At 39.0% G+C, this 13,179-nt stretch overlaps 1 long non-coding RNA gene across 1 annotated transcript in view; it reads left to right on the top strand.

Moving 5' to 3' along the window:
* Positions 1-13,179, top strand: part of LOC141502501 (uncharacterized) — a 168,105-nt gene that overhangs the window by 75,268 nt on the left and 79,658 nt on the right. The gene's annotated exons all lie outside the window — the stretch shown is intronic.

The following is a 13,179-nucleotide window of genomic DNA, read 5'->3' as shown; positions in this document are numbered from 1 at the left end:
AAAGTTGAACAAGTTCTGGTATATGAATTTTATGGGGTACTTCTGTTCTATAATTAACGATGAATGGTCAGACATTAGAAAAGCATGGTAAAATTTCATGAATTGATGGATGCTTGAAGGGAGCAGACACAAGAGAGAATTCTACACATTAACAACAACTTTGTGAGTTGATCCACTATCCTGGATATAAGCTTCTCTCAGCAGTTCAGAGATCTAGGACAACACTGGGAAAACTTTAATGGACAGTGGCATCCACATGCAGAGGAAAACAAAACAAAACAAAACAAAAGCAATATACAATAAACAATATAGAAAATATGAGGAAGGAGCAAGGACAAGAATCATGCCGCCTGATTTCTTTTAATACCCTATGAAATAGGTAGTAGAGGTATGATGAGCCCATTTTACAGTTGAGGAAACTGGGACTTAGAGAGATGAAGTGAGGTGATGATGAAGAGAGACAAAGATCAAGAAGTGGCAGAGCCAGTAGTCAGACCAAAGCTCCCTAACTTCCTGTTCTGTACTACTTTCACTGTACCATCCAAGGAAGATGGCAATCCCCAGTGATATTCAAAGCACAGACTCTTAACCTAGTAAGGAAACTGAAAGCCTATTTGGTCCAACCTGTACTTGTACAAGAATTCCTCCTATAGTATCCCTGAAAAGTAGAAACCTGACCATTATTGAAGATCTCCATTGTCTCTTCCAAAGTCACCATTTTAGAATTGGTGGGAAACTTAAATCGTCCACTTCCATCCAATGTACCATTTCTGCCTTCTGAGGCCAAACAGAACAAGGCTCATCACATATTCTTGAGACACATTTCAAATAACCTTTCCCTTCTATGTTTTCTTTTCACCAGATTCAACAAGTCCAATTCTTTCAGTGGATCCTCCTATGACAAGATTTGAGACTCTTCATCTGTGAAGATGGTAGACACTGGTGGACACTGGACACTGCCATTATTTTGTCATCCTGAAATGAATGCAATATTCCTGCCATGATTTGACTGAGGTCGAATAAATTGGAACTATGACTTCCCTAGTCCTAAGCCCTGCACCCCACTTTTAGTTAAAAGTCTAACAGAATAATAGGTTCGTTGTTCATGACGTATTGTACTGTTGACTCTGTGTGAGCTTATAGTTCACTAACCCCTCCCACCAAGGGGTTGTTCATCCAAATTGCTGCTTAACCATTCTTCCTTAAGTTAAGCTCTGAAGGTGATTTCCTGGCACCCAGTGCAGGACTTTTACATTGTCCCTATTGCAATTTATCTTACTAAATTTGGTCCAGAACTGTTATTATATTTTTAGGTCCTGTCTCTGTCATGCAAAAATATTAAATATCCTTCCCAACACTGTGTCATCTGCAAATATGGCAAACATCCCTTCTATGTCTTCAATCAAGTAAATGTTATCAATGTAATGTAGCTGAGTGTCAAGGACAGATCCCTAGAACACTCCACTAGTGACTTCTCTACCTCCACCACACAGAACTTATGGCATTGCTGGGCATATTATTAGCACCCTAGAATCTCACTGCATGGACACTTCTGTCTGTCACTCATTAATGAGGTCCTTTAGAGATATTGCCTTCCTGGCAGCAAATCCCTAAGGTATCTCTAAAAGTTTTCTAGCTCCTTAGTGGACAGATCTACTCCTCATAAAGGTGCTCAGTCACAAAGAGAGGTATTGCCTTGTCCTCTGGATGTCATTTGGGTTGCTCATGAGGGAATCCAGTTAAAGAGAAGTCTGGAAGGCTTGACAACCTGCTCCCCAGGGAAGAGGGTAATGTATCCAATGATCCTAAATAGGGAAAGGCACTTGAAAACTGCTTATGTGTTTTCAACATCTCGTTCTCTTTTTTTCTTCATTTATTAACGAATTTTTCCAATGATGTGCAGAAAAGATTTTCAACTTTCATTTTTGCAAATTTTTTCCCTCCAATCCTTCATTCCTCTCCCCCTAGAATGGCAAGTAGTCTCATATAAGTAATATATGTATAATCATGTTACACATATTTCCATATGGGTCACACTATGAAAGTAAAATCAGGAAAGAGGTGAAAAGCACAAGAAGGGCAAAGCAAAAAGCAACATTAAGAAAATGAAGATTAGGGCAGCTAGGTGGTGCAGTGGATAAAGCACCAGCCCTGGACTCAGGAGTACCTGGGTTCAAATCCGGTCTCAGACACTTAATAATTACCTAGCTGTGTGGCCTTAGGCAAGCCACTTAACCCCATTGCCTTGCAAAAAAAAAAAAAAACAACCTAAAAAAACAGTAAAAAAAAAAAAAAAGAAAAGAAAATGAAGATTGTCTAGTTTGATCTGCATTGAAATTCCAACTTTCTTTCCCTGGATATGAATGGGATTTATGATCTCAGATCTTTTGGAATTGTGCATGATTGGTGTTTTGCTGAGAAGAGCTAAGTCCATAATTGCTGATGATCATATAATGTTGCAGTGAAGGTGGACAATGTTCCCCTGATTCTGTTCATTTCACTCAGAATCAGTTCATATAAATCTTTCCAGCTTTTTCTGAAATCTACCTGCTCATTTTTTTCTTTTAGAGCAATATTATGCCATAGGATTCATATACCACAATTTGTTCAGTGATTCACTGATTGATGTGCACCTTTTGATTTTCCATTTCTTTGCCACCACAAGCGGAGCTGCCAGGAATGTTCTTGTATTTTTAGGTCTTTCCCCCCTTTTTGTGATCTCTTTGGTATATGAGCTAGTAGTAGTCTTTCTGGGTCATAAGGTATGTAGTTTTATTCCCCTTTGGGCATAAATCCAAATTGCTCTCCAGAATCCCTAAATCAGTTCACAACTTCACCAACAAAGGATTAGTGTCCCATTTTTCTGACATATGCTCCAACATTTATCATTTCCCTTTTCTATCAAATAAGTCAATCTAATAGGTGTGAGGTGGTACCTCAGAGATTTTACTCCATCCTTTTACCTTTATGTATCTTTCTGCTTCAAATGAGTTTCTTGTAAGCCACATATTGTAGGATTCTGGTTTTTAATCCACTTTGCTATTCACTTACATTTTATGGAAGAATTCCTCCCATTCCTATTCAAAGTTATAATTACTAATTCTTTATTGCCCTTCATGCTATCTTCCCTCTGATTGTATTTTTCTGCTTTTTCCACTTAATCCATATTCCCCAGTAATTTGCTTCTGAATACCACCAGCTTCAGTGTGTTTGCCCCCTTATATACAACAAACCTCCTCTCTGTCTCCCCTTTCCCTTTGCCTCCCCTTCCTTCTGTTTGTTTGTTTTTTCTCCACCCTTCCCCCTTTCCCCTTTTAACACTTGAAAGGCAAGATAAGTTTCTTAATTTATGTGAGTGTGCAGATGCTAACTTTATCCCAAATCAGATCAAAGTAAGATTCAGGTGGTTCCCAACTCCTCCCTTCTTCCCCTCTATTGCAATAGATCCTTTGTACCTCTTTATGTAATGTGATTTGCCCCATTCAGTCTTCTCTATCCTCCCAACCCTTTTCTGTCCCCTTTTAAAGGGGTTATTGTTTTTAAATCATTCTATCAGAATCACTGTTAATTCACAAGTGTCCATTATTTCTGGCTAGTTATATTCTCCCTAGTAGGGTAACAATTCTTGGGAATTATGAGTCTTTCTCCCAGATGGGGATATAGCCTGCTTGACCTTATTGTATAGAAGGGTTTTTTCTTTTCCCTTTTTTACCTTTTCCTTGTGTCTCTTGAGTTTCCAGTTTGAAGTCCAAATTTTCTATTTAGCTCTGGTCTTTTCATCAAGAAAAGTTCAAAGTCTCCTATTTCAATAAGTGTCCATGTTTTCCACTAGAGGAGAAAGCTCACTTTTGCTGCACAGTGAATTCTAGGCTGCATTCCAAGCTCCCTTGCTCTTTGGAATATCTCATTCCAATCTGGGACACTATTACATTGTTGGTGGAGCTTTGAACTCATCCAACATTTCTGCAGAGAAATTTGGAACCAGGCCTAAAGGGCAACAAAAATGAGCATACCCTTTGATCTAGAAATACCACTATTGGGTCTGTAGTTATGATGAAATAGGGGAAAAACATCACTTGTACAAAAATATTTGTAGCGGCCCTGTTTGTGGTGCAAAGAACTGGAAATCAAGTAAATGTCCTTCAAGTGGGGAATGGCTTAGCAAACTGTGGTATATGTATGTCATGGAACACTATTGTTCTATTAAAAACCAGGAGGGATGGGAATTCAGGGAAGGCAGGAGGGATTTGTGTGAACTGATGCTGAGTGAGTTGAGCAGAACCATAGAAACACTGTACACCCTAACAGCAAAATGGGGGTGATGTTCAAACTTGATGGACTTGTTTGTTCCATCAAGGCAACAATCAGGGATAATTTTGGGCTCTCTGTAATGGAGAATACCATCTGTATCCAGAGAAAGAGACGTGGAGTTTGAACAATGTTCAAGGACTATTACCTTTACTTTAGAGAAAAAAACAGATATCTTATTGTCTGATCTTGTTATCTCTTATTCTTTTTGTTTCTTCCTTAAGGATATGATTTCTCTCTTATGACACTCAATTTGGATTAATGTCCAACATGGAAACAAAGTAAAGACTGACAGATTGCATTCTGTAGAGTGGTGGAGTGAGGGAAATAAGATTTTGGGGAAAATTTTTAAACTCAAATAAAATCTGTAATAAAAGAAAAAAAGGAAAAAGAAGCAATATCTCATTCCAGACCCTTCCATCCCTTAATGTTGATGCAGCCAGGTACTCTGTAATCCTTACTGTTATTCCATGATATCTAAATTGTTTCTTTCTGACTGCTTGATCAATTTTCTGTTTTATCTGATAGTTCTGGAATTTGACCTGGTTCCATGATTTCAGGACAATTTTCCATCATCAAATCCTGCAATAAGTCCAGGCTTTTTTGTCTTCATTATTTTCATGGATCCCATTGATTCTTAAACTGTTTCTCTTGGTTCTATTCTCAAGGTCAAAGGTTTTTGGATGAAATATTTTACATTTTCTTCTATTTTTTTGATATTTTTGTTTTGTTTAACAGAATCCTGTTGTCTCAAGAAGTTATTCATTTCTACAGACTCCATTCACTTTTTAAAGAGAAGAATGTTCTTCATTTATGTTTTGCAATTACTTTTCCAATTGTTAATTTCTGTATTTGAAGTTTTCCATTTGTTCATTTGAGGTTTTAAGAGCATTATTTTTTGCATTAAACTTGTTGAGGTTTGGAAAGAATTATTTCCTTTTCACATTTGTCCACCTGAATTTTCCAAGAATCTTTTTTCTTGTCACAAGGTGTTAATTTTCACTTGGGTTTCTCTTCCCAAATTTTCCAATTGATTTTTAAACTTCTTCCTGATTTCCTCAAGGAAGTCTTTCTTTTCTGGAGACCAAATCTCATTTACCTCAGAGGTTCTAGATCTCTCTAAGTTAGGGTATTAAAATCCTAGGTAGTTTTCTATGAACCCCCTGTTACTGGCCTTTCTTCATTTTCCTAAGATCTTCTCTTGGGGGAGGGACTGGTTCACTGAGATTTCCTGTTGAGATCCCTAGAGGCTTTGCTCACTTGGTTTAGTAATTCTAAGTGGGCTCTGTAGGAGGTGCTAGAGGATTTGCTCACTTGACTTAATAACTTCAAATGGACTGGCAGGTAGGGGGTGCTTTCTTTGGAGTTTCTGTGATCTTGATTTGAGGCCCTCTCCCAAGACATGGAGGGAGTATGTGGCCCTGCTGGCTCCTTTTATCCTTGAAAAATGTGGGCTGGGCCATAGGTCAAGAATGTTAATTTCTCTATTTAGCTGAGGGAGCACTGCTGCCCACACCAGAGAAGGATTGTGCTAGGGTTTAGGGGGGGCTGTTACTGTGTTTTTTCTGGGAAGAGGCCTCCGCTGAATTGAAAGTAGAATTAGACCAACCAAACTCAATGGATTGATGTTCAGCTTTTCTGACCCACCAGCCCTGCTGGGACATCCCCCCAACTTCCACTCCCACAGTTAAAGACTTTGTGGTCTTAGATCCCAGGTCCAACAGTCAAAGCCTCTGAGGTTGATCTTACGTTTTCATGGCTCTCACCCCACCCTTGCTGGCTCTCTGTTCTCTTCTCCTGGCTCACCTGTGATCTGGGAGACAGATTTTGTGGAGGATGTGTTTCTCCTAGCTTCTCTTTCTGGGTAGTGTCCCTCAAATTTCTGTTAAGATGTTTGTTTTATATTTTATATAAGGGAAGACGAGGAAACCATAGCACATGTGCCTGTCTTCTCTCCACGCTCTTGGCTAGAAGTGCAACAATGGCCCAAGGAGAAATGGACCTGAAACTAACTGGAAACAAAATAACCTCATTTTAAAGAATGAATGGATTAAACAACAAATTATAGAAAAAATTAAAGATGTCATCCTGGATAATGATTTTAATGAAACAGCATACCAAATCTTATGGGACCTCGGCATCCTTCTCTCACAATTTGGTAAATCTAATCCAAAAATAAACAAAAGGTGAATAAACAAAAAAAAACAAGAAGTGAATGACAAGAGTGAAGGAGGTGAATAACATTTTAAAAAAGTAATATATGAAAGAATTCTGAAAAAAATTGAATGGAGACATGAACAAATATAGCTTGTTCTGAGTGGTTCATGGCACCTACACAAAAATTTATTGTATATAAGGACATAAAAAAAACCTCACAGTAAGTGCAGAAAGCCAGATATGTTAAATATTTCCTTTTTAAATCATGTTGCAACAAAAATGAGGACAATGAAGAGCCATGGAAAGACAGACTACAAATTAATTGGCAACTGCATAAGGTAATTTTACGGAACAAGTATATCAAATAAAAGATCATACAAATAGCCAATAATTTCATTTAAAACAATTACAAGTAAAGAGACAGCATATGAAATTCTTTTTCTGATACAATGAAAGCAGTTAATGAGGAAATGTAATATCTGTAAATACAGGAATAAAGTACTTACAAGAATAAAACAGAAAAATGAGAGCAGTGATTTGAACTAGCAATTTACAAAGCTAGGAACAGAACAAAATAAAAATCCCTAATTAAATGACAAATTAGAAATTTTTAACATCAAAGGAGAGCTTATTAAAACTGAAAGAAAACAATTGATCTAATAAGTAAAATTAAGTATTTTTTATACACAGAAATCATTAAAATGGATAAACTTTTAGTTAATTTGATTTAAAAAAACAAGAAATAAATGAAGTTAGCTGGATCATATATTAAAAGAATGAATTCATCACCAAAGATAAGGAAATTAATGTTATAATTTAGGGGTGTTTTGTCCAATTATATGCCAATACAATAGTCCATCCAAGAAAAATAGATGAATATTTACAAAATTATACACTTTCTAGGTATACCGTCATGTCATCTGCAAAGAGTGAAAGTTTTGTTTCTTTCTTCCCAATTCTACTTCCTTCAATTTCTTTTTCTTCTCTTCTTGCTGAAGATAACATTTCTAATACAATATTGAATAGTAGTGATAATGGGCATCCTCGATTCACCCCTAATGTTACTGGTAATGCCTCTAGTTTATCCACATTGCATATAATGCTCTTTGATGTTTTCAGATAGATACTGCCAATCATTCTAAGGAAAAATCCATTTAATCCTACACTCTCTACTGTCTTTAGTAGAAATGAGTGTTGTATTTTGTCAAAGGCTTTTCGAGCATTTTTGAGATAATCATATGATTTCTCTTAGGCTTGTTATGGATATAGCCAATTATACTAGCAGTTTTCCTAATATTGAACCCACCCTGCATTCCTGCAATAAATGCTGTTTGGTCAAAGTGTATTATCCTATTGATAACGTGTTGTAAACACTATGCTAAGTGTTTATTTAAGATTTTTCTACCCATATTAATAAGGGAAATTGGTCTATAATTTTCTTTCTCTTTTTTGACTATTCCTGGTTTAGGTATTAAGACTGTAATGGTATCATAGAAAGAATTAGGCAGAGTTCCATCTTCACCTACAAAATACATTGGTGGATCAGTAGAATAGATTAGGTGCCAAAGAGACTGCAGGAAATGATTATAGTAATCTGCTGTTTTGATTAAACCCAAATGGGCCACCTTCTGGAATAAGAACTCTTTCTTCAATAAAAACTGTTGGGAACACTGGAAGTGAGTATGGCAGTAACCGGAATTAGATTAACATCTCATACCTTCTACCAAGATAAAATCAAAATTGGTACAGAATTTTGATATAAAAACAGTATTTTAAGGAAACTAGGAGATCAAGGAATATTTTACTTGTTAGATCTAGGGAAAGGAAAGCAGCAAGGAAAAGATGGAGAACATAATTAAAAACAAATTAGTTTATTTTGATAACATTAAATTAGAAAGCTTTTGCACAAATAAAAGCACTATAACCAAGATCAAAAGAAATGTAGTTAAATGGGAATCAATTTTTCAACTAGTATTTCTGATAAAGGACTCATTTCTAAACTATATAGAGAACTGAGTCAAATTTTTAAAAAGCAAGTCATTCCCCAACTGACAAATGGACAAAGGATAGACAAAGGTAATTTACAGGTGAGGAAATCAAAGCTATCTATATGAAAAATTGTTCTAAATCATTACTGATCAGAGAAATGCAAATTAAAACAGCTCTGAGGCATGATCTCACACCTATCAGATTGGCCAATTTGACCAGAATGGATAATGCTTAACAATGGAAGGGATGTGGGAAATCTGGGATGCTAATACATTGCTGATGGAGCTGAGTTCTCATCCAACCTTTCTGGCAAGCAATTTGGAATTATTCCATAGGGCAACAAGAATGTGCATACCCTTTGATCTAGCCATACCACTACTAGGTCTAGACCCTGAAGAGATGATGCAAAATGGTGAACACATAACTGGTACAAAAATATTCATAGCAGCCATGTTTATAATAACAAAGAATTGGAAATCAATTGAATGTCCATCATTTGAGGAAAGGCTGAACAAATTGTGGCATATGTAGGATATGGAACATTATTGTTCTTTTGAAACCAGGAGGGATGAGAACTCAGGGAAGCCTAGAAGTACTTCCATGAACTGATGCTGAATAAGATGAGTAGAACCAGAAAAATATTGGACAGCCTAATAGCAACATGGGGGAGATGATGGAACTTAATGGACTTGCTTATTCCATCAGAGCAATATTCAGGTGCAATTTTGGGGTATCTGTGAAGGAGAATACTGTCTATATCCAGAGAAAGAATTGTGGGGTTTAAACAAAGACCAAAGACTATTAAGTTTAATTTAAAATAAATTATCTTATTATGTAATTTTGAAATTGAAAAATTCAAAATAAATTAAGTAATTAATTTAAAAAGTAGCAGAAAATACTAGGGACCTAATAAAATCTTGTTAATAAGCAAAACCATCTTTATAAAGATGGGCCACCTCTCTTAAGGAAAGGGGCCCCATATAACTGCAATGCTGGGCCTTATGGGCTGTTTGAAAGGCTTGTTCCTCCTCCTTCTGCCTTTCATTGGCTAAGGACACACTGTACTTGACATATTCATCCCCATACTCTTTCCCCCTCCCTGCTCATCATACTAATTTGCAAAGGAATTCTACCTCACAACTAATGAGCACATTGGAATGAACAGCACTCTCCTTGAGCATGCTCAAAGGAGAAGGAGACTGACTCTAGGTTAACTCTGACCTAGATGGGGCAAACGTGAACTATTCTCAGGTTTTGATCAGGTTGGGACTAAGTTTTTTGTCTTACACTCATACCTGCCCATAGGCACCAATCTGGACAGACCCCATTCTTTGTAATGTAAACAAACAATCTCCCTTCACATTTTTGTGGGACCAAAACACTGTCATATTCCTCATGTTGTCATGGAAGAAATGTATTGTCCCGTTTCATAGTCATAATATTGATCCATAAAAATTCAAAAGGAATGTTTTAATAGCATATAGGGTTGTCCTAACCTCTAAGTGTATTGATGAAAATCCGTCAGCAATTAGAGAGTAGGGGAAAACCAGAAAAATGCATGAGAACAGCATGAGAAAAATGAGAGACCCATAGACCCTTCTCCTAGAATTTTTCTAAAGATATATTTATGGGGTCTGCAGCAGATGAGTGAACCTCCCTGAAGTTTTACTGAGTTGCAACAGACTCTGTGCATTCATCTGAGTAACATTAATAGATGAGTCAACAGCACAATATGTAAACTCCATCAAAATCATAACAGAAGTGAATAGTAATTCTAATAATAATAAATACCTTGTAATGTGATGTGGTTTGAAAAAGAATTGCAAACATCCCATTTCTCCCCTACAGTGACCCTGTACTTTTCTTAGCTTTAGGTATTATCACTTCCATTTTACAAGTATGAAACCTGGAGGTTTAGAGAGTCGAAGTTGCTTGTGTAAGGTCTCACCGTGTGTAAGCAGAAGAGCAGTCTGTGTCTCGTGACTGCAGTTCCACTTGCATCTCCATTGTGCCAGTTCACTAGTGGCAGGCCAGCTGGTGGTGTGGGAGAGCATAAAGCCACAAATCTAAAACAGTTTCAGAAAGATGTTTATGAAGTCACTTTGTAGCAGAGACTGAACCAGAAAGGAGCGTGGAGTTCCCTCTTAGGGTTATATTCTGGAGGATTTAGATAGGGGACTCCACATATAAACAAAGTGGGGTAGGCATTGGGTTGTTGCCTGGGTTCCCCTCTGTCTCTCCCCACCTGGCCTCCATCTTTGTCTCCTCCTGCCTAGAGGAAGGAGGCTGAGCCCCGGCCCTTCCCGACCAGCCCCCTCCTCCCTGGCTCAGGGTATGTGCGCTGTCCAAGTGCTGTTCAAGGCTGCTGATTGACAGCTGCTGCTGCAGCTTTTGTGCTCTTCCATTCGGAGAGCTCCTCCTCCCCTCCCTGGGCCTCCCTCTCCCAGTTTCCACAAAGGGGGGCCACCCTCTTCCAACCCAATCTGAGCTCGGTAACTGTCCCCCAGCCCCAGCCCCAGCAGACTGCCCTGACAAACCTAGGGCCCGTTCAGGTCCTGCCCCCCTCCCCTCGTCGGGCGGGGTGATGGGGACTGAAAGGATTGGGGGGGAGGTCTCCATTACTGTGCACCTCGGGTCATAGAGCCCCCTCCTCTCTCTTCTCAGTGCTGTGCACACAGAAGAGTCAAGCCCAGCTCTGCAGTGACGTCACCGTACCCACCCCCTCCCAGCCTATTTGAGAGGAAGTTTCTTTGTCTGCCAGAGGATGTGAGGCAGTGGGGAGCAGGTGGAGATCTGGGGCCCCTCACCACTTGCCTTGCCGTCCCTTTACAAAGTGCCCCTTCTTTACTCCCATTCCCTCTATCTTCCAGAAGGACGATTTCTGAGGGTCTTGCAAATGCCTAAGGGGCTGCGAGGGAGGTAAGTACACCCTTCTCTGGTCCTGCTTCAGTTCCCCCCTTTCTTCTATTTATCTTTATTATCTCCCCCCTCTAAGCTTTTTATGAAGCCTCTCCAACTCCCCCAACCCCCACCCCATTGAATATTCTTAGTCCTCAGGAGGATGTCTGTAAGGGTGGGTGGCAGATATTCCTATTTTTGTTTTTGCATGTTTTGTGTAAATAGGTCCGATCATCCGTGTTCGTGAGTGTGTGTGACTGTATGTACGTATGTATGTGTATATATGTTGGGGTGAACTTGGATGTGGCTGGCCCTCTGGGGCTGCGCCTGCCGGGGCCTTCTTGTCTGCCCAGGTCTTTGTCTGAGGGTCTGGGGCTTGGGGGATGAGGAGTTGGGGTGCAGAGGGGTTGGTGGAGACAGCAAAGACCAACCTTGGGGGACACTTCCTGCCTCCCTTCCTCTCATGGATGTTTCCATCTTCCCTTTCTCCATCATTGCCTTTGTCTCAGGACTGAGGAGAGAGAAGGCAGGGTGGGAACTTTGCACCTCTCCTTCTGCATATCTCCTCTTTGGTTTAAAGGGGGGATTTCAATAAATGTTATTGTGGATCAGAAAGAGGGGGCTAGCCAGGAACCTGCAGATCTCTGTTATTTTCTGTCTGAAAGATCAGGGTTATTTTAATGGTTGCTTTTATTCATTTGTAGGGATTTGACGCATTTTGTGAGAGGGCTATTGATGACTTGCATTTTTTCCTTGGAAAATTTCCTGTTCCTTTGGCCTATTGGAGAAAGACTCTTAACCTTGGAAAATGAAAGCACTTCCTTCTTTATCTCCCATATGCAATATGCCTTAGAGATATTGAGTGCAAAGGTGTTTTTCCTCACATATCTATTTCCTTTCTTATCTTAACAGCCTTTGCTCAAAAATATTTCAACTTTATAGAAGCAGAATTATCCATTTTAGTGTCTGGGATTCTCACACTTCTGTCACAACCTCTTCCCTTCCCCACGGTTGTGAATAATAATTTTCTCCTTGCACCTTTATTTCGCTATTGACTCCCCTTATACACTTAAATTGGCTCAGACATAATACAATGGGCAGTTTTTTTCTGTATTGACCAGAAACCCCCTCTGTCTTCCCCTCGTGTTGATTGCTTTTGACTAAGTAAAAGAGACCATTCTTTGCTTCATTTCTTTCTTTCTTAGGCTTTATCACTGAATAGGGCTGGCTCAGTCAATCTGAGACCCATTTAAGACTTTACCTCAAAAAGGCCTCCATGGCTGTCCCCAGTCATCCTGATTTATATCTAGCCACTGCACCCAGAGGGCTCTGGAGGAGAAAATGAGCCGGGTGACTTTGCACAGTCCCTCCTCACTTAAATCCAATTCACCTGCAGGTCACGGCATCACTTCCCTTATATCATGGCACTATAGGACAACAAACGACATACAACTGCCATATGTAGCTTAATTTGATGAGAGGTGTGAGGTATAGATATTCTATCAACTATCTGGCATACCACTTCTCTTTTATTCATTTTTTTGTCAAATATTATATTTTCATTTCCCTCAACCCTCTCCAGCTGCTATCTTTGGAGGTATTAAATGTGATTTTGCTGTAATGTGTTTACTTCTGCATACTGCACAACTAATCACAACCATTGCTCTGCCTTTCATTGTTTAACAGGCTGCAATTGTTTTCAGGAGAGTCAACTGTCCCACTGGCCCTGAAGTATCTTTACCCAAATGGAGTCAGGAAACGTGAGACAGGAGTAAACAACAGTTATTTTCATATTCAATGCTTTGTCGTAGTTTTTGTGATCTGTCA

The sequence above is a fragment of the Macrotis lagotis genome, chromosome X (assembly GCF_037893015.1).
Source record: "Macrotis lagotis isolate mMagLag1 chromosome X, bilby.v1.9.chrom.fasta, whole genome shotgun sequence".
NCBI lineage: Eukaryota > Metazoa > Chordata > Mammalia > Peramelemorphia > Peramelidae > Macrotis > Macrotis lagotis.
The sequence above is the reverse complement of the archived record's forward strand: the minus strand, read 5'-3'. Positions and strand labels throughout refer to the sequence as shown.